The sequence below is a fragment of the Dermacentor silvarum genome, chromosome 2, assembly GCF_013339745.2.
Source record: "Dermacentor silvarum isolate Dsil-2018 chromosome 2, BIME_Dsil_1.4, whole genome shotgun sequence".
In the NCBI taxonomy this organism is placed as follows: Eukaryota; Metazoa; Arthropoda; class Arachnida; order Ixodida; family Ixodidae; genus Dermacentor; species Dermacentor silvarum.
Genome location: NC_051155.1, coordinates 74,397,326 through 74,419,747, shown reverse-complemented (window position 1 = coordinate 74,419,747; position 22,422 = coordinate 74,397,326). Strand labels below are relative to the sequence as shown.

The following is a 22,422-nucleotide window of genomic DNA, read 5'->3' as shown; positions in this document are numbered from 1 at the left end:
TAATGTGGGTTATAAGCATTTTAAAGTTTACAAGATGTACGCTGAATGTGTATTAGACTAATTTGTAGTTTAATACGTTTCGTGTTATACCACGAGGGGATGCTAGCCCTCCTCTTTTTTCCTCTGCATTGGCTTGGCGTGGCTCGCTACGTGCTTGCGCTAGCATTTCCGAGCAGAGATTGGTGTGCGCTTGGTTTTCTCACTGGGGTTTCAACACATCGCTCGTTGCTCTTTCTCTTTCCTCTGAATTGGATTGGTGCGGCTCGCTACGTGCTTGCGCTCCCATTTCCGAGCACAGATTTATGTGCGCCTGGTTTTCACACTGGGCTTTTAACAGATCGCTCGTTGCTCACGCTAAACAAAGGCGGCGAGACGAAGTGAGCGTCCGCTAGCACCTAAGTGGTTTGCCGCGCGCTTACCGTGTAAGCACTCAGGAATGCCAGAAAGCACTCATACAAGGGTCAGAAAACTACGCTTTATTTTTTTTTTACATTGCTATGCACCTTCTTACTGGCAAGCGTGGAGCGATGGCTTCTAACAACCGCAGGAAATACTCTTTATGCTGCGTAGCCCGAGCAATGCGTTGTTTCCAACAAACGCAAGAGAGGGTCTTTGCGGCGCACGTGGCCGTTGGGTGCCACCACATCCATCCTAGGTAGGACTCCCGCATCGGTGAAGTTACCCTGTACCCATCGCTGACGAGGTGGCGCTTCCCTTTTTGACAATAACTTTAAATTTTTTTGCGTGTGAACGCCCGTGATGGGGTCCACAAAGTTCACGCTGTGGTTGACTATCTCCCAATGCAGATTGAGTCATAGCCCCGTTAGCATCCTCTAAATTTGGGATATATTTGTATGCGGCCAATTCGTCACTATGAATAATGGTCCCCGGTTGAACATTGGCTGCAATAATGGCACCTAGCGTTGCCGCCTTTCGTAGGTCGACCTTGAAAGTAGCTGCACCCCTCTGGTCGCGCCGAACTTGTCGAAGACCCATGGTCCACCATCTTTAACACCGACGTAATTTTGGCGGCTCGGCGGAAAGTTGTCGCCCGACATTAGGCGGCCTTGATTGTATTTTGCTCGCCGCGCAGAAGGCACTTGTCAATTTGCGCTATCTACCAGGGGCCACCGAGTGGAGGTTGCGCCAGCAGCTCGTCGAACTTACGGGGGTGGTTACTCCAGTTGGCGATGGCGTGGTCTGATAGAGGTAACAATTCGCCGGTCAACTACTTCAACAGCCATATGTCTATGCTTTTGCTCACGCAGTACGTGAGCCAAATCATTTGCCGCCTGGAGAGGTGGTCGTTCGGACGGCCGAGGCGGTCCGTGTTGGCGAAGTAACTTCCTTCGCCTCTCTGGCCGTGCAGTGCAGCGGTACCGTGTAACTGCGAAAACTGATTTCGGCAGCTGTTGCACCAGAAGGCAGCCCTGCGTCCATTCTGAGCCTTCCAATATAATGTGACCACTTCGCCTGCGCAGGTTGGTTGGTCCGGGTTGAACCCCTGGTGGTCGCAGGTGCCCCAGTACTCCGATGATGACGCCGGACCGGGCCTGGGGCTGGGGCGCGGAGGACGAGCAGCACTTGAAACAAAAGAGAGCCGAAGCGATCGCACGATCTTTTCCTCCGCAGCCTAGTCACACAACTCTGTGCTCGGAAAACATAATTTGCCCGCCACGCTGTCTCCGCAGACGACGGCCTTCGCCTAATTCGTCACAGAGCCAGCCCACTGACGTCTTGGAAAGGCAAAAATGACCCGAAACTCTACGTCGGTCATCTAGGTGAACGGGTCCAGACGGTAATATTGACGCTTACTGCCGCTGGATGTGATGACACAGGCTGCTGCTGCCGCCGCCATGTTCACGAGTTCAACTCGAGGGGGGTTTCGCGATGTACGAGTTTGGCACGAGTTCGCCTGTCAATCAAAACCATAGGGGACGCCCCGCGCGAGGCATCTAACTCTTGCGTGCGCCCACCACGGTTGGGCCACGCCCAACTTATTTTTCGGCAACAGCGACGTAGTGCGGAACTGACAGGCATTAACACTCTTGACCGGCGAAATAAAACACGCACAACGCACTGTCATCGGTGATGTACTTAGCACCACTACCAAAAAAAAAAAAGCCTCGACTTTCGCTGACATATATCTTCTTGGGCTGTGATGGCCCCACAGCACCGTTCATTGCCTGCATTGTGCCGACTTAGCGCACATCAAATAATTATTGGCAGGTCACTGTAGCTGCTTGCAAGGCATCGATGCGCCGCGGTGGACGACGATCCTGAGCAGTGCGTAGTGTTTTCCAACGACAACGTATCGCAGCTTACATTTAAGATGGTTGCTCTGTCATGAGTGATGTATCGGAGTCACAGTGTCGCAAACGCGGTCAGCGGTCAGCGCAAACACACCCAGTGCGATGTCATTTCTTCATCACAAGCACGGCAAACTAAACAATTGCAACACCTTCCTGCGTTCGAACTCTAATATCCTAACTGCGCACAAGAGCCCTCATCCGCCAAAATGCGATTGCTCTGCTGTCGTTACAATATCCATCTGCGATCGCTGTTAGCTCAGCAGCAGAGGCAATCGGCAAGCACATTGGAGTGAACAACACACAAATCCTGCGTACATGCGCACGGAGGCACCTTCACTTGGCAAGCGATGACAAGCGATGAATTGTATCGCTGGATGGCACGCTCTTCGCAATGCATCGCGGAGACATAGCGCACGCAGATAAACTGGTAAAGTTTCATTGTGCTGCGTCACTACGGACCCTAGAACACCGCACAGCAATTTTGCAGCGACAGCCCTTGCCCCCGTCTCTATAGCTTGAGTGTCGTTTCAGTTGGTAAAGCGGCGGCCTTAACAGCCGCCTCAGTGAAAGCACTTGCAGTGAACAGCCATGCCACAGCGCTGCGTTGCCATTCCCCTAATAGACAGGAAATGGACAGATCATTGTCATGACTGACTCTATGCGTCATCATCACATCGATTTTATCGAGAATAGCACTGCAGCGCCCTTGGCGACTGCTCACCGTATGAACTCCCTCGTGCGCGCGACCCTCTAGAATGTATCCGCTTGTAAATTTTCGCCTCACTGTCGCCACTCACGGCAAAAAAAGTGCACAATTTAATACTGAACTCGATGTCCGTTTGTCATCACAAATTTATAGCATTCAAAACGAAAAACCGATACTTTAAAAAATAATATGTTTCTTATTTTATTTGTTGTATTTCAATGTATTCTATTGAGGGAAAGTGTAGGTGCAAGGATGCACCGCGTGTGCCCAGTTCGCGTTCGACGGAAGATAGAAAGATAAAGCTCGAAAGAGGAGGCACGCCCTTGACGCACCCGAGAAAGGCGTGGCTAGCGGCTCACGGCAAGTGTGCAGATAGACAGCGGGACAGTCACAGTATTGCTAAATTGCGATAATACGTTGATAACAATACGCGGCGCTCGCGCGTTTTGTTGCGCAGTCCTCTGTGCTTGAAGTGCGGAAGCACTGTGCTGCGCAGGGTGCGCTCATGTTGTCATACGCGGCTTTATCTCGGCATTTCCTTTTGCCTGCTGTTTTTGCAAGTTCCTTGCTATCTCCGTTCACTGACTGCCATCGAGCAAACTCGGGTATAACTCGTGCGAACGAGAAACTCGGCGCATCCTGCATAGCACCCCTGGCAGAAATATTTTCGTCTGAAGGAGTCCGATGAACAGCGTGTGCAAAATTATTCGATGGAAAATGTATTCGCTACTGAAATCCTACGATATGGCTCGTCTATGGGTGCGCATTCCTAAGCGTCTAGAAAAGCATTTCGGCCGCTCAAAGCTCAGCTCTATTTAGCACACCTTGGCGCAGCACAGTAGGGCAATGTGAATGGTTCATGCCTTGCGAAACAAGACGCTATGTTGCATAAATTGAGGACGTTGCTCGAGCTGCCGCCAGAGGCTAAAGGTTCGTCCGTTGGACCCAAAAAATGTCGCAGTTTTGCCCGAAAGGCGAAGCATCAATTGCGACAGCAAATTAGTAGAGAGCTATTCGCAGTAGGGATAGTAGTTTTATTGGCTGCATAAACTTGGGCGCATTCGCTTATTAACTGAATTAACAAGCATAGTGTCAGCGCGCACAAGAATGCATGAATAGGTCACACTCAATGACTGCAAACAACCACTGTCAAAATGCTGGCAGCTAGCGCAGCTGCCGCAGCAAGCGAAGGTTCGTGTAGTCTATCGCTTCATCGGAAACTGAGCGGTGAATGCACAACGCATACAAAGGCCAGAGCCGTGTGGAAATTGCTTTTAAAAGACGGTGCGAGCGACCGCCGCAGCAAGCGCTGTTGTACAAGCACTGTTGTTGGCAGAGTAGAAGCTGCCCCCCCTCCTCTCTCCCGCGCTGCTTTCCCGCTTTTCTCCTTACGCGTGGGAGATTAAGTGGCCAGTTCCCCTTGCGCCCGGTTGCAACCCTTACGAAAATGTCAGATATGGCCCTTATATGTTTTATATATGGCCATATTTGGACATATAAGTGCCCATATAAGGCCTTATACTGCCATATAAGGATCCATGTAAGGACTTATACTGCCATATAAGGGTCCAGATACGGCCTTATACTGCCATATAAGGGTCCATATATGGCCTTATACTGCCATATAAGGGTCCATATATGGCCTTATACTGCCATATAAGGGTCCAGATATGGCCTTACACTGCCATATAAGGGTCCAGATATGGCCTAATACTACCATATATGACTGCAAGTAAGGCTTTATAACGTCATATAAGGGTACAAATAGGCGTTCTACTGTCATATATGGCTGCAAGTAAGCGCCTTATATTGCCATATAAGGATTTAAAAGTATACCTAAATTGTAGTTGTAACCCCCCCCCCCTCCACTCACGCGTCCAGCCCCACCAGTCCAACGTGCACCTTCAGCGCTCAGTGCACACTGTCATTACCATTCAGGAGATGGCTTGAGGTCGAATTTTCCGGATTAACAAAAACACTCTATCACCTACTGTCTTCTATTTACTCATTCACTCTTAAATTACTTTGAGTAAAACGCTGAAGAAATAAACATTGTCATCACCCTTATATATTAAAATTATAATTATTATAATTATTATTTATTATTATAATTATGTTTTGTATTATAGTTATTAGGCATTTGAGTTGCTGTTGGATTCCTCTGGCTAAAGCAAGGTAATTACATATTATGTAAAGTGTTTGCTTCCCCCCCCCCCACACACACACACAAATGTACCCCCCCCCCCCCCGGCAGAGATCCTGGGTGCGCTACTGCCGTCTGCACCGCGCCTGCCGGACAGCATGGCCTTATATACGAGATGTAGCTATACTGCACGTAACACATGCGATGCTTTGCACTGCAGCTATAGGCAAAGCATCTCGATCGAAATGAATGTGCTTGCACCGAGCAGGTAGTAACGAGTTGAAGTGAATTTTATCGCAGAAACACACACAATCAACTCATCGTTTTGCACGTTGGCTCACAACCACACCCGATGAATATGTCTACTTTTTGAGAGAGAGCATGATCATATACTTTTGCAATCATATATACCGGCCTATGTAAAGCAGCCTGGGAATATTAAAGCATGAGTTAGGAAACCTGCTGCACGAATTCCTATTCGTTATATCAGCTACTGCACAAGCACAGACAAAAAGTTTGCTACATCAGTCAATCTAGATACTTTATTCAAGCCCCATTAAATGAAATACTGCCAAAAATTACCACCAAGCTAAAGTTTTGACACATTCAGTGAAATCCAAACCGAAACCAAACGTGGAATGTCCAATGCAATGTATCGCTTGGCAACACTGGTAAGCTTGCTGCGCCGGCAGCACATGGACGGCAGCTGTCAGATACCGAGGCCTGTTTTCGTGTGTAATTTTCGTTCGTGCATCCGTGTTAACGCAATGTTCTCCGCGGTTTGTGTGTTATTCGTGAACGCAATCGGAACGAGTCCTCATCAACGCAGTTTAACGCGACTGTAAGTAAAGGGAAGCAGCGGGCGCCTTCACCGGCGCGGCCCTCGGCGATCGCTTTGTTTGTATGTGTCGCGCGCACGGTTCAACTTTTGAATACCGTGGCTGCGCGTTGTCGCAGTGCAGTGATGATTATATGCCAGTGCTCATCGTGAAACTGCACAAACCGCGTCACTGCTGATGGAGCTGCCACGTACGTAGACGGCGGCGCCCGAGAAGACCTTTTCTGAAGAGAATGCGTGCCTGGCGATTGCCACTTCCAGTCGCAACTTTTACAAAGGTACGTACAATCCCCCCCCCCCTCTTGCTATGTGCTATTTGCATAATTTTGAAGCAGTGCGTGTTGCGATACCGCGTAAAGTATAAACCGCATTCACGCAATCTTGCGCGCGACAACAAGCGACGCGATGGAGATGGCTGTCGCGTTCGTTCGTCGCCTACAAGTCGTACAGCATGCAAGCGACGAGACGAGCGACGTCTCCCCGGTGTTGCCTTTATGAGGGCAGCAAATACTCGCCGAAACTGGCGTGACGCTTGCTTTATTAATTTAACGGGTTTTAGTGTAAAGAGCAGCATAAATATTTCTAAATATTTCACTACGTTATTATCCTTGCACGTATCAAAATCTAGTCGTTTGCTCGTTCCGTGCGACAATCGGTAGTACTTGACTGATGTATATACAGTTCCGGCTTCGCGCTATTGGCTAGTCGCTCATAGCACTTCCGGGCGACGAGCGACGTATTCTAAATTTCTAGAACCGAGCGATTGAGCGAAAAGACCAAGCGATCTGTTCGCGCGACGGCCCGTTTCGTCGCTCGTCGCCGTTGCGCACAAAATCGCGTGAATGCGGTTTTGGCTTAAAACACAAGCGGGCGAATCCGCTCCTTCAGTTTCGTCTACAGTCCCTATTATTGTTATGTTTGCCTTGGAGTTCGTGGCGTATGTACATCGGACCCTGTCAACCCAATTACAAGTACGAATGATCTACTAGCACAGAGGCTGACTGTCATATTAATTTGATTGAAGGTCTGCGTTATTCGATCGATCGTCCTTGTTTCGAGTCATGCTATGCTACACGCTATGAAATATCTTGTATTATTTTATGTGTTTGAATTCAGCGTTGTAGTTTTGGAGCTAGATGTAGCTATATCATTTGCATTTATTTCACTGTGGTGTGCGCGGCACCTTGTAATAGTCTTTGCAGAGACGGAGTGTACCTGGCTGGCTGCTAGGCGATTCGTCTAGCCGAATTTTAACCAACTTCGTTTATATTAGTGGGCTTTGTCATGCTGGCGGACCTCCAAATCACCCTGGTGACATTACTAAATGCAATTATTAATTATCAACTTTCGTTATTACTATTTGCTGCTGTTGCTGATGCCGCTAGCTAGAGAGCTGTCCAGCACAGCTTCCTTGTCAGTATTTTTAGGTGGCCTCAACTGTGCGGTATTTTCATATGAAAGGCTATACAAATGTTTACACAGCATAGCTGCGGCTGTTTGCATCATGAGTTTTTTTTTTCTTCTCTAGTGGATATAACTGCTATGCGTAAAATTTGAGAACAGTCATTCTTAGCAGTGAAGGAACTTTTACGCCGTTGCTTGCATTGAACTGTAAGATTACTACAACATTCCCAAAATGAGAGAGATTGTCACTGATAAAGTGTTAAATTGTTTTCATGTGATGTCGGCTGCATAGATGTGCAGCAATGAACTGATCTAGGGCAAAGTTCAAACGACAAGGAAAACGTTCTAATGCAGTGTCTTTCCTCGGTGAGCTAAGCAAATGGGATGTGCCAAACCAGCAAGGTGTACGAAGATTTAGCTGCAGAGACAGTTGGAGCAGTCAATAGGGAGAACACAAATGGAGATCTTTTTCTCTCTGGATGTATAGCTCACTGGAGTGCAGACTGATTTTCAATATGTATACTAGGCTCGATTGGCCACCCCGGACTGCCCAGGGCTGTCCAAGAAGCGTGTGCACCAATGTTTATCGTTAGTACACAACACCTTGGTCAGTCTGGGACAACTTATTGAAGAAACCGTGTTCACCTTGATTTGTTTTCTGTATTGACTGAAATTATAGCTGTGCGTTTTATTATTTAACTGGCAAGTGCTCGTATCATAGAGATGCCAGCATGCATGGAGGTTTTTCTTTTATGTGGCGTATCCTTCTGGTATAGGTGAGTAAAACGCAAGATCCAGGAAGCTAGATTCATGGATATCTCAACTTGTTCGGGACTTACATGGATGTGTTTATAGGCTAAATTATTATTTATCATCATCAATCTATCATCGGGACTAAGAAATTCCACGAACTCTTACCAGTAGATTATTATCAAGCATGTTCGTGTGCATTGGCTCCACTTTGATACCAGCCAACATTTTTCTGGTTTTGCAGCAATTTTGTGGCATGGGGGGGGCCATTATGTTTTTTTAATGTTGTGATTTGCTCTTACCTTATTTACACTGCGTTCAGTGGAACACGCTGAAGTTCTGCATTCCCGATTCACACACTGGCGTGAAAAAATTGCCCGATTACACTTAACCCCTTCAGTGACGAAGTATGATTGACTGTCGATAAATGTATGAAATTTACATAAATATATGCCAAGGTGCTGCAGACTCCATTAAGAGCAAGTCAAGATGGTAGAATGACTGCATATTATGATGATTCACTATAATTACAGAGTGATTAAGTATCTAATTGTTGTGCACACTGTAATGATAGGTCTCTTCATAAAAAATTACTGAATCACTAGTGTGTTACCTGCACAAGTTAATTATTGGTTGCAAGCTTTACTAGAAAGAAGAAAATTATTTTGCAATTGCTACAGAAATGTCCCACATCACACCTTCCGTCAAACACTGTAGTGCCTTCTCCAAAGCTATCTTCGGTAGCGATACATTTCCCTCAGAAGTGAAATGAAGGTACTTGAGGTAACCATAATGTTTAATTTACCCTAAGATTAGTTTTTGTGGTCATTTCCTTGACACAGCTGCACAGAAATGGCAAAAATAAGTTGTGCACACAATTATGTACACCGTGACTGAAGGGAGTATCAATATGAGCTTCAGAGTGTGAGGATTTATTTACAGGAAAGGCAAATGGCTCAGCCTGAGCCAGTGTGCTCTCACCTGCTTTTCTGCTCACATGAGTTGGTAACTGTTATAATAGGGCTGACTCCACACGTTGCTTGCATTTGTTGAAACCAATTTTTTTTTCTCGATATATGTGTTCGTGTAGTATTTGAGCCCACTTAATGGTAAAATCATGACAGCAGAAGCTTTCCTTGTTTTTCTTTTACCAATTTGTTAGCGTGGCAGCACATACTGTGCGGTTTATTCTATTATCGAGCCATGCTTTGTACTCGTAGAGTATACAACAGCTCTGCAAGAGTTTGGAAAATGTAATGAAACAGGGAAACTGCCTTTTAGCATGTATGCACGTGGACATTTTAAGTTTGTCGCTTCATCTGTCAACTTAGATCCTTCATTTGTCATAGCACTAATACATGGGTACAACACAACAATATAGGCAAGCTTTCAATTTAACAGAAATTTTCATGGTTCTATTGAAATATTGTGTGAAATGTCGCCACTATACCACAACTTTAGTGAGGTTAGATTTCATTTTGACATTCTTGTCCATGTGCTAAATTCTCTTTTGGACAGCTTTTTTTCACATCCTGCAAGCACAACTTCAGCAATGCGTAACCTTTATCTGCATGGCAGACAGGTCAGGACTTAGTGGCATTGTTCTTTGACGTAGTGAATGTTATGTAAGGAATTAGGAACCAGCATTGAGTAGCACTTTGCAGCGCTACTTAACCATTCCCATGTCTAGTGGCAGCCACCAAGTGACATTTTTCCACTGATCCATGTAATCAATTATGGCATGCACCCTGTTTTAGGTAGCTCTTTGAACTTGTGCATACAGCCTTCTGCTATCACGTAGCTGCAGCAATAGTATTGAGTTCATGGAATGACTGGGAGCACTCGATTCTTTACCATCACATTTCAGTGCATATAGCATCACGTGTACTGATCACAAAGACCTCTAGAGAACAACACCTAACTTGATAACCTACACAGTGCACTTGAGCTTCATATATCATGTAAGCTGCACGCCTATTTGCATTACTCTGCAGGCAGAGACATGCAGTCAGCAACACGGATGACTGCAGTTACATGTGTCTTAAATGAATATTCACCTAATGTACATGTCACTTCAACTGTCTTGCACTGTTCTACACAAGTCGGCTTGCATATGTGATGCTGCTAGCTAATATCTGGTAATAATAATAATCCGTGTTTTCTCAGTGGCAGCTGGCCTCCATGGGGCGGTGCAGACAGGGGACTGTCATTGCTGGAGCACCTCCTGGCTATCCACAGGAAATGGAAAAAACATGGTAAATTCAAACCCCCTCTGGTTCTCATTTTCATGTTTCCATAAGTGTGTGTGTGTTCATCACCCTGAAGTTACTTAAATTTGAAAACGAAGCCATATAAAGTATACTCATGGTCTCACCTAGTGCATTATTAAACATAAAAGTACAAAATCACGCAGCTTAAGAACCTCAAAGATAATTTGTAGCAGATCAGTCACTGCAGAGGTCAGGATATGTATTGTCGATGCTCGCAGATAATAGAATTGCAGACTTGTTCATCATTAAAAGCAATTATACATTTAGGGTGTGAACATTTGGTAATGGTTTGAGTGAATGCTAGAGACGACTGCATGAATATGCCACCCCTAACGTAATGCCCTGACAGAGGCCCTTAAAGATGAAATAACTGACGATAAGAAGCTTGGTAACAGATTTGTGCAACGAGCAAATTGTAGCACGCACAGGGAATAATACACGAGAAGGCACAAAGAATACACACACGTAGCACTTCATTGTGCCTTCTCATATCTTTATTCCCTGTTCGCGCTACAGCTCGCTCATTTCAACATGAACAACCAACAAGCCCACATCGCCACTCAGATTTGTGCAGTTTCCTTCGAGTCATATTTGGGTAAAGTACCACAGACTATATTTTAAGTGAAATAAGTTATATTTCCTCGTTTAATTGGCCAACACTGTAGTTAGGCTCTGGGTATATTTTGGCCAGGTATGTATATATGTCAGTGCTACATTTATTAGATTATGTTTTAGAGTGAGTTTAAGTCATAATTATAGAAATTAATACTTGTGATCATGATATTCTTGCCATAAGTTTATGCAAGGGACATGTAAATTTGGTCTTCATATAAGCAACAACAAATGGAAAGTTGCTGACGATTTTATAGGCATTGAAGATGTCAACATGTTAGCTTATTTGGATGCGTTTGTGTTGTCATGTGGCCTATATCATACGGGATGGAATTGATGGCCAAAATTGTGGACATTTTAACCTCCCAAAGGCCAAAATCATATCTTTGATATGCTGAGCTTGATGCCTGAAAATGCTCATTTACTGATGATAAACATAATGTGCAATGCACTGTAGCATTTCTGACATGCTGCAACAGTTTCAGTTGTAGATAGCTCAGCAAACTAATGAGTAATGAGTTACTCTTAGGTTATATATAACTAAAAGAAAATTTAGTTTTTCTTTTGTGTACATATTCATTGGGGGTGATTGTATGAGAAAGAAAGGTGATCAGGTTCTATTCTTCCTTCATATAGAATTGTGTCTGCTTTCCGAACTTTAGGAAAGATGTTCAATTTGTCAGACACTGCCTGCATAACACCACCTCCATCAATTGGAAGAACTGATGTTCATCCGTGATACTCTAAGAACACTGCGATGAATCATAGGTGCACATATAAAAGTAATCACAAGAAGGGCAATGCATAGCAAGCATCTGCATCTAGATCGAGATAGTTAAATTTTGGATTAAGGTGAAACATTGCAGAAGAGCTGCATGCTGTACATGATATGCAGGCTAAATCATTGAAGGTTGATTCATTGAAGGCATTATAAAAATAATGTTTTGCTATTTTCTAATAGCAGCCGGAGTAATTGCTATGAAAGAGAAATAAAATTTTTAAGGAATAAAATAATTAGCTAGTGTCTAGTACAGAACTTACAGAAATGAAATTACTGAGTGCAAATGTATGGAATAAGTTGTTTCACTTGGAGAGTGCTGCACAGGTCATGGGGCCACTAGAAAATTGTGAGGATATAAGGGAAGAGCGAAAGCATGTGCAGTGAAAATATGGGCGAAAGTGTCTGTAAAGGAGCGAAATCTATTTTAACACTCTTACTGTAAGCTGATGAATAGGGATTTCAAGGTGGAGGATTGCAAAGGTATAGCTGAATCTCTCTATGAGCCATTGTGACACACATGAACAATTTCCGTAGAAAATGAGAATCTATTTAAGCACGTTACTGAGAGCATAATCACTGGAAAATGGTAGAGCAGAGATCGGTTTGCGTAAACACGGGTTTGGCGCTTACTTTCAACTGCAGTTTACTGAAGAAATGTGATATTTATAAGTACTGAACAAGACCATCATGGGGCATCACATTAATGATAAAGCAACCAAATATTGGAGTCACTAGGACCCATTAATACAACCACATCATAGCCATGTGCCATGACAGATTGGTACGGCCTAGTATACCAGAGGTGATAAGAGACAATCCAGATTATCGCACAGCATGACGCTTGCCTCTAAAAATATGTGAAGGTAGGTTGAAGCATGTGCGCTGGCCCAGCAAATAATAACCTAAAAAAACAAGACTTAAAAAGCAGATGCTGCATCTATAATGATTACTCGGAAGGAGTACATAGCAGATCAAAAAACGAGAAAGCAAAACCAACCAAGTAAGTTGGTTTTCTGAAGGCACTTCAGGTCTTTATTTGCCACTGCACTGCGTCCAGCAGCATCTGAGGCAACAGAATTGGTCGAGCTTTTTTTGCGATCTTGTGCATCAGGCTCGCTCGTTCACATGGGCACAAAACAAATCCATCTGCCTGCCTTGAGTGTCGGTGGCATATTCTTACCTTGATACCCTGAATCAAGTTTACCAATTCAGTTTTTCGAATTTTCTGCTGCTTCTCAACCTGTGTGCATTCATTGGTTTGCCTCAAAACTGCAACACCAGTGCTTGTTTTGAGACCATATTCACCCGTTTGACAAGTTTGGTGATCTGACTCTAATTTGTCTTCCACAGTGATGGCATTGTCTTGAATGCCAAGTTGTTGCAGGAGGCCCTTCAGCTACTTACGCAGAACAGCGTGTCTAGGATGGCAGTGTCAGCATTATAATTGCTTGCGATAACATTTGCAGCACCTGTAGCACTCATCACGGCAGGGTATACGGCTTTCGCCCATGGGTCAATGGCATCCTGTATTATGCGCTGCATGGCAATCTAGCCAATTGATAACTTGCATGCTTTTCATTGTAATCGTTAGGGGCTTAGCTGCAGCCTTACTAGCCACTGTGGGAGGAGGTTGCTTTTTTCGTACCTTATTTGGGGACGGAGCATTCGGTAGTTCTCAAAAAAGTTCATTTGTGAGGCAACACAATTAAAGTGTTAGTTACATTCTGCATCAGTGACGCACACACAAGCATGCTGTTTGTTGTTGGGTATCAGGGAAGAGTTCTTTAGTATCTTTCTGTTTAACTTAGTACTAAGTTTAGTGCTAGTAGTAGAAATATGTGATAGTACATTTAGTCCATGCATAGCTTCATACATCTCGATCAGAATCTGAGCAGGGCTCGCTAAAGTAACCGACTCTGAGCAAGCTTTATTGTATATCTTCTCTTCATCTTGTAGGCATCAGCGTGCTACAGTCAAATTCAAACTTGCGAAACTAAAAAGCAAAAAGAAAGGGAACTGTTTCCTCATGCATACCGCCGCAAACAGCGTGCGTCACTGTTACTGAATATTAGCAACAATGGTTCTTTCCCATTGTTGCTTAATAGTGAGAAACTTTCTTGTGAACTACTTGGTGCTGTAGCCTCAAAAAAATTCAAACTTGCTCCTAATGCATTTAGTAAAGCCCTCAACACACACAAGGAAAAGTTCCTATCCTAATAATTATCCAGTAGGCTCCTTGAAGACAAGGGCTTAATAATAATAATATGGGATACTGTTGGAGCTGTAGACGCTCATCTTATTCCATTACGCCTCCATAAATTTTTCTGTTAAGTACATGGCAGTCACTTACAGCAACATTGGCACTCCCATGTTAGTCATGCTGTGCTATATACACAATGCCAGGTGCTGTAATAGGTTGACAATGAAAATAACAGTCATGGGTACAGCTAAAGCGATTAGAATGTTTAAAGCAGTTAAAAAACAAATGCAGACCGAGGGGCAGAGAAATGAAGAGAGTGCAAGCACTCCTTTGTCTGCGTTTGCCCATGCCGCTTTCAACATTTCAACCATGAATACATAACAGCTTGCCCAATTTTTGGTTCTCCTGGATGCTAAAGCGGTCTCAGATCCTCATGACTAACCATTTCAACTGGATGAATCTACCGCAGTAGTGGTATAGCAGTAGAGCATCCGCCTCGTATGTGGGAGGTACTGAGTTCAAATCCCCGTGCCGCCAGAAAACCTCCGTTTCTTTCTGATGGGTAGAGATGTCCCTTGGCCTGGTGCTCGGCTTCTTGTGAGGGTTCACATCTTGAAAGAGATTTCATGCGTGCTCTCTGGGCACTTATTGTCCAACGACAGATGGCCTTGTTGAAGAGCATCAGCCTCGGCTGCCTTGAGGCAAGTGCAGCCGCTAGGTACCTACCGGTGAAATAGGTACAAGCATGCTCCCGGTCTGGTGTGATGGATAGTTGTTTGGGCATGTATGTCTGTGTGCAGTCAAGCAGTAATGAACGTCAGAGACGCGCGAACCGATGTGAACCAAAATTTAAGATGATAAGACTGTAACAAGACAAGCACTAAACACAGAATACATATCAAAGGTCCCTAAAACAAACACGTCTACACTAAGTCCTACGCGCAGCGTTCAAGAAAAGAGCAAGTACGTCTCATGGCTACATTCCTGATGGTGTCGTCGATCAGTGGTAGATCGTCTAGCTGTCGCGACGATTTCCGTTGGAGGCGACCCAAGGCATGATGACCCTCGTGGAAGGCCAGCCAAGGCAGGGTGACGGCAATGGTCATCAGATGAGGCAGGCGACGGCTGCATTACCGTGGCCCGAGGACTCGAATGGCTGTCGGGCGGGTTGCTTCCACCGCCACAACCTCACATGCCACCTCGAGCAAGAGGCGGCTTCAAAGCAAAGGCCTCGGTTAGGCCTCACCCCGGACACAGCCTAAAGATGCTCCAACAGGTGGCTACGAGCAGGCTACAGCCAGGCCTGCTCCAAACGGCATCACGCCAGGCGCCACTCTGCGTCTGCACCGACAGGCAGGAGCTCCCGAAACAGCGCACTGGTCCTGCGTCTTCTAAGTTGCTAGCCCCCTCTGCCCATTTGGCACCCACCTCTCTTCTTCCTTCTCTATTGTTTCTTTTCTGAACACTGCCAAGCACGCAATCTGCGCCTGGCTCGCCTTCTGTTTCTTCTTCCTTCATTCACAGTCCTCAAGAGTTTTCAAGCAGTCCACACACATAAACAACACTCATAAGGTTCTTGCACTGCACCTGGTGCTTGGCCATTATGGGACCTCAGCGCTTGGAAAGGGAATTTGGGGCACCACATGGGAAATTGCCACTATTGGGAATGGCCCAGACCTACTTCTTTTTGAGCTCATGAGGGTTTTGACTGGTATTTAGAGCACAGGCTCCTCTCCCTGAAGAAAGCCGAACGCCATGCTGGGGTACACTTGTGTCCATTTGAATCAGTGGGCGCCGTGCGGTGGTAGAAATTGAACCTACGACTTCCTGCGGCCGAGGAGGGCAATCTACAACAAGGGCAATCAAACAAATGCACTCTACATGTGAAGTAGCGGGAGCCATTTTGACAAGACAAACTGAGCTGATGCACTCACCAAAGTAGCAGGGCAAAAAATTCTCTTGGGAAAGTTTCACCCACTGGAGACAGGCAGGTAATTGTGTTGTGACCCTATGTGAATGAGTAGGCCAATAGTAAAAGGTCGCTTGAAAGCTCGGCTATATGTTTGCCTCAGGCGCTGCCGGACACAGCGCAACGAAATTAGAAGCCTGAAGTACCTTTCTACTGCTTGGTAAGTTTGCCCATCAGTAAATGGCTTCGTGCAAGCAGTCCCTGTTCTGGCCTCTTGCTTCAGCTCATACATCCCCCCAGACAACTTGCTGAAGTAGGCTCAATCACAAAAACTTGGATACATCACAGGATGCATTCATGCTGCAGTTATGCTAATGTCACATGGCGCTCAAGTTTGAAGCTGGCCACCCACATTCCCTCTAAAGTATTATTGAAATCCATTCTATTGTCGATTTGCCATTAATATTTGGTCAGAGGTACCAATGTATTTAAACAAATTTAACATTATCATGACTTCAGCTGTGAAAACTTTTCAGTATATGTGAAAACTTCCTTGTGGTTACAGCATTTATAAAATATTGTGGACAGGTACATGAATATTTAGCTCATGTATGATGCCCATGTGCTACATAAACACTTTATGAAAGCATCTAGGGCTGGGATAGTTTAATTATTCTATTGGAATTGTTTTGTGTGTTGTAAGGGTAGCATTCTGCCTACATGATCATGATTGGCTGGCTATGTGCAGTGGATGATAAGAATGGAATATAGAAATGAAGGGAAAGGAATCACTACAGTATACCAGTCCTGCTGATACTTTGCAGCATACTTCTTGTGGAACGAGCATACGCACTAGGTATTTTTTATGCATTTGTTTATTCCTATTTTAAGCACTTAAGAAAATGACACAAAGTGGAAGGCTATGTTATATGCAGGGTAAAATCTTAAGTTAATTTCCACAGCCACCTAGTTCAGCCTACGGCTGAGCTAGGTGGCTTCTACGGCACACTAAGATTGTGTCGAAAAGCCAGCTACCAAAGAATCAAACAAAGGTGTAACTTACAAGAATGGACAAGTCTTATTTTCGAACCTTGAAAACATACATTTCAAATAAGAATTTAAGCTTAAGAAATCTGCACTTCTGGCTGGCCCTCCAGTTTCTTAAACTTCAGTAGTGTCGTCCCATAGTAGGTGGTCCTCAGTGGTGTCAGTTGAGCTTCAGATGCCAGTTCTCTTGAAGCTTTTGATGACAGTGTCATCAGAAATCATGTTCTGTGCCTCTAGGACCAATGGACAGAACAGTTCCACTGGCAGCCTTCTAAACTTGCCTCCCGGTGCCAGGGAATGATCACAAATACTGAAAGTCTGTGATTCTTTGTATGTAGAAGGCAGCTGCTGACATGTTCTCATGAAGCCCATGCCGCCACATGAAGCACATCATCCAGTTGCTGCTTGCATTGAAGTTTGTAGTTGGAATGCCCTGCTTCCTTGTAAGTCGGCGAGCGTCCTTCTGTATCATTTAAATTTACACAGCACACTCATGAAGCCCATGCCGCCACATGAAGCACATCATCCAGTCGCTGCTTGCATTGAAGTTTGTAGTTGGAATGCCCTGCTTCCTTGTAAGTCGGCGAGCCTCCTTCTGTATCATTTAAATTTACACAGAACAGCTGTCCAGAGGCTTCTGAGCTATAAAGCACTGCTACTTCAACTTGCGAGTAAAAATCAGTCTTGGGTCAGCGGAAATTCCTGCTTGCCTTGCTGGTAGCATTCAGCTTTTCATGCGGCCATCTCTAACGGCAGATGTGTACTTTGCTGACGCCGAAGTACCTTCTGAATTAACGACTGCCATTCTACAAAGCATGTTGAAATGCTTTGAGCTTGAAGTGGGTGCTATAGCTAGCTTGCGACCTTATGTGGCACGCTAGCAGTCTGATCACTCCATGCATGCGCGGCATGACCTGTCTAGACTGACAAAAAAAAGGGAAAAATACTAGCTTTGTGCATATAGCACTAGATAGCTCCAGTGCTGGTACTGCCACTGGCATCCGCAGCTGGCCATTATCATCAGTCGAAGTCAAAACCAGGCCACCGGTTGCAGTGTTGAGTTGTAAGTGTGGTCATTGTGTGGGAGGGGGAAAAATATGTGAATTTTCATAATGTGCAAACTTACGGTGTGTACTATTATTAATTAACCAAGCAGGTATGCAGTAAGGCCTATGTTGTGATTATTGCTGCTATTCAATAGGAATCTGTGTAATGAAAACAGCTTGGTGTGCCTGGCCTACAATTACTTGAAAATATGCATTTGCTTCCAATTGGCCCTTCACCAGCCACAAAGCTGGCTTCAAAACAGTCATAAATATTACTTGTGCTGCTTTCACCACTTGTTAGTCTTTTAATGTTTATGCTCAATTCCTCATTTCTCAGTGTATTAATCAACACAACAAGTATTGTACTTAGTCTTCTGTCGTATGACAATAATGGTTCATTTGTTTGTGCAGCTGTTTTCACAACGTGGACGACACCGTGTCAAAGGAAGTTATGGAAAAGAGACTGAAATCAGTGCACTGGTACCCCTTGCAGCAATTGGGTAATGTGCTGTAGTAGTGAACTTTGCAATAAAGTTTTATCTCTGTTCATATTGCTTTCAGATGTTATAAATGTGATTTCCACATCACACACATACCATGACCTGAAGTTTTGGATGGAATGGTGAGCATATTTATGCAGTGAGCCATCTTAAGTGCCGACTGGCATACTCTAGTGTTCAAAGGCACTGAATATATTCTAATTAAGACTGCAAGACTGTAATGCAATCACAGTCAGAATTCATCAATTCAATAAACAATACACATTTGAACAGTGGTCTCCGGTACAATGGCATACCGACAAACAGTAGAATAGGTAGTAGACAGGTAGTAGACTTGTAGGCTTGTAGACCTGTAAACTTGTATGCCGATTGGCTAGTAGACCATCAAGGTCTGAAATTAGGGTTAGCCAACAGACATGTAAGCTGATAGCTGGTTGGAATTTTTTACTGGAGATATTCATATAAAATTCCAGACCCGCCGTAGTGGCTAAGGCGTACGTACGTTGCTCTACTGAACTGAAAGCTCAGGATTGAATCCCGGGCGCGGTGGCATTTCGATGGAAGTGAAATGCACTAGATGCCTGTGTGCCATATGCATTGGGTGCACATTTTTTTAAAAACCACAGGGAGTTAAAATAATTCGGAATGCCTCGATCACCAGCGTGTGCCTCATCATAAAATTGTGGTTTTGGCATGTAAAAACCCAGATTTTAATTTACTGAATTTCCAAATATGACCATATACAGGATGTTTCAGCGAACTCTTTCAAAAATTCTTAAAGGTTGCTTGTGGCAGGTATCACAATTCTAGTTCATGAGCTGGTCTACTCGAAGAGGCGGACGTTACTTCCACAAGAAATTGAAATGCATAATCGAATATTTAACAGAAATTTACTAATTAAGTTTTTAACTAATTACCTGATGGCTCATATTGCAATTTACAAATTGTAGCCTTGGAGTTCGCCAGGCGGATCCACTTGGAACAAATTCTTGGGATGACACCAGTTTCGAGATATAAATTGCCGAACTTTGCGGAGAAACGCATTGGCGTTCCAATTAGTTTCTTAACAAATCGTTGCTTTATGCATTGAAGCACCAAATTAACTGGAACGCCAATGCATTTCTCCGCAAAGTTCGCGAATTAATATCCCGAAACTGGTGTCATCCCGAGAATTCGTTCCGAGTGAATCGCCTTGCGAACTCCCCGGCTTCAATTTGTAAATTGCAATATGGGCCATCAGGTAATTAGTTAAAAACTGAATTAGTGAACTTTTGTTGATTATAGTCGATTATGCATTTCAATTTTTTGTGCAAGTAATGTCCGCCTCTTCGAGTCGGCCAGCTCATTAACTAGAATTGGGTTATCTGCCACAGGCCACCTTAAATAAATTTTGAAAGTGTTCGCTGAAACACCCTGTATATAAGAGCGCCATATATGGACATACTAAAACTTTAGAAGTGGCCTTATATAGAAATGTCCCATATATGGGCATATTGAAGATTTGGCAGATATGGCCATATATAGCATATAAGGGTCCCATATATGGACATATTAAGAATTGGGCAGATATGGCCATATATAGCATATAAGGGGGCCATATATGGGGATATTCAAAATTGGGCAGATATGGCCATATATGGCCCTTATATGCCATATATGGCCATATCTGCCCAATTTTTAATATGCCCATATATGGCCTTTTTCATATCAGTCCATATCTGACATTTTCGTAAGGGAAGATACGCATTTGGTGCTGCAGCACAGCGTCACCCCGGCTCCCTCCCTCCCATACCCCCACGGCATCCCGCGCGACGGAAGTCGCGTGTGCTTTCCGCCGTGCGTTCACTCTCCCTGATAGCGCGCGTCCCCCTCGTGCACACGGTGCGCGGCGACGATTTTATCGCCCTAGGACGTTATACGGAAGCTCACGGTGACGCCGACGGCAGAAATCCGCTTGAAGTGTCTGTATAATTGCTACCGCCATAAAAGAAATATTTTACGGCTTTCATAAAGCATGGACGAAGAGGAACGCCTCAGGCAGGGGCCAGTGTTTCGTGAAGGGGAATTATCTGCGTCAGGGTAACTACACTTAGCTGTCCTGACTGAGACAGATTTGCTCCAGGCTGTGTCTTTCCAATTGGATCTGATTGAGGCATGCATTTACTCACTTAGCATGTAACAGCTTTGGCTTGTTTATATTACGTCCCTAATTTACGAACTTATGCATGCATGCGTCGCTAAGTGTTTGTTTGTACTGCCGCGCTACGTGTGAGTTGCGTGGGCCAGAGCATGCGCAGGGTTGCTCTCCGAGTCGAGGCAGAGCCTGTGGTATTAATGGGCGCGCCGCTCGAGCAAAGTGTGGAGCGAGCTTTCGGTTCCAGCAGCGCACAGTAACTCCTGTGTATTCTCTTGTCTATCATTTTTCTTTTTAAGGAGTGTAATTACATCCGAAGTGATACTATAATGCCGTGTCTAGGATATAGAGGCACTCCAAACCAGGAATAAAGCAGACGAGGGTTTCTGAAGACAACCGTAAAGGCAAAGCCCTCTGTGCTGTTTTCTCGAAGGCATAGCACGTTAACACGATCAGTTCAATCGGGCGGCTGTATTGAACATGCTTGGCGATTTTCGGCTAATCCATGCAATCACACACACATGTGTAAGTAGGATAGACAGCTTGTCTGGCTCTCTTCATTGTTGCCCTTTACTCCTCTTTTGGGCTGTATCTTACGGCACGTACACAGGCAATAAACAAAAAGAAGAAACACAGGCCAGAACTTACCACCGCTGGCTCACTCTTGAGGTATGCGACAGTACATGATACCTCGAAAGTCGAGCGCGCGTTCATCACGGGAAGCTTTCAAAACTCTCATGGAATGAAGTGCCGTTTCTTTACCGTGTATTAAAACGTCACTTGCAATTTTGTGCACACTGCGGCGCGCTCGCAGTAGGCTTAACACACCTAGAGTTTTATGTTACAGACTTCCGAACCGGGTGAATCCCGTCTATAGTAATATAAACCAATCCGGTGGTGACTTATCGGTATATGCGAGATAAATTTGTTAGCATTACGTCACACCTTTTTGAGGTCCCGGATCCATGATGTAAACTGCGTTCGCCACAATGCAAAATGTGGTTGAGGAGTGCACTCGACATCCCGCCTTCCTGTTCGAGAAGCGAAGTGCAACTGTTCGCAGCAGACGACCATCATGCTGCACTACATATATATATATATATATATATATATATATATATATATATATACATGTAAGTTCTTCTAAGCTCTCCCATCCCAGCTTTACCTCTGCCAAGTGACGGGCTTGCCACACTTCACACACATAAACTTTATTCCACTCTGACACTCCTAATGCTCGCGCATTGTCTCCCAGCACGTAAGCATGCTCTAACCATTAGGCCGCGATTGCATGTATTCTTGTCTCTTTCACGCCCAAATAGCTAATTGAAACGACTAGAGCGTGATTCACATTCCAGCTTCTCGCACTCTTCCCTCGTGATGTTTAGCACCTTGAGAGGCTGAGTAAGACTGCAATACCGTCGTCATGGGCCCGCATTTGGTGTTAACGTTTAATGCTATGCCATTATTATTACGGTGATCCCATACCATGTACAAAGTACGTGGGCATCGTTTTAATTTATATACACATATAACAGAAATTGTCTGTTATAACGAAGTCATTTAGTTTGTGTTTTACTGTTGTTTCCTTATGTTTTATTTTATTCGATTTTTCTTTACACCCAACTTGCGCTTACTTCATCAGGTATCAAAGGCCGAATTCACAAAGCTTTTCGTTCGCAAATGCTGCTTGCTATTAGTCAGTAGCCTTCGCTAATGATATGTTCAACACCACGATTGGCTGACACCTGCTTCTACGAATAGTTTTAG

The 22,422-nt window shown here is 44.6% G+C and overlaps 1 long non-coding RNA gene across 1 annotated transcript; it reads left to right on the top strand.

Moving 5' to 3' along the window:
• Positions 1 to 5,375: 5,375 nt before the first annotated feature.
• On the top strand, positions 5,376 to 20,200 carry LOC119441567 (uncharacterized). Its single transcript, XR_005189948.2, has 3 exons — positions 5,376 to 6,277; positions 10,320 to 10,408; positions 18,430 to 20,200. It is a non-coding gene; the product is annotated as an uncharacterized LOC119441567 (long non-coding RNA).
• The last annotated feature ends 2,222 nt before the right edge of the window (positions 20,201 to 22,422 follow it).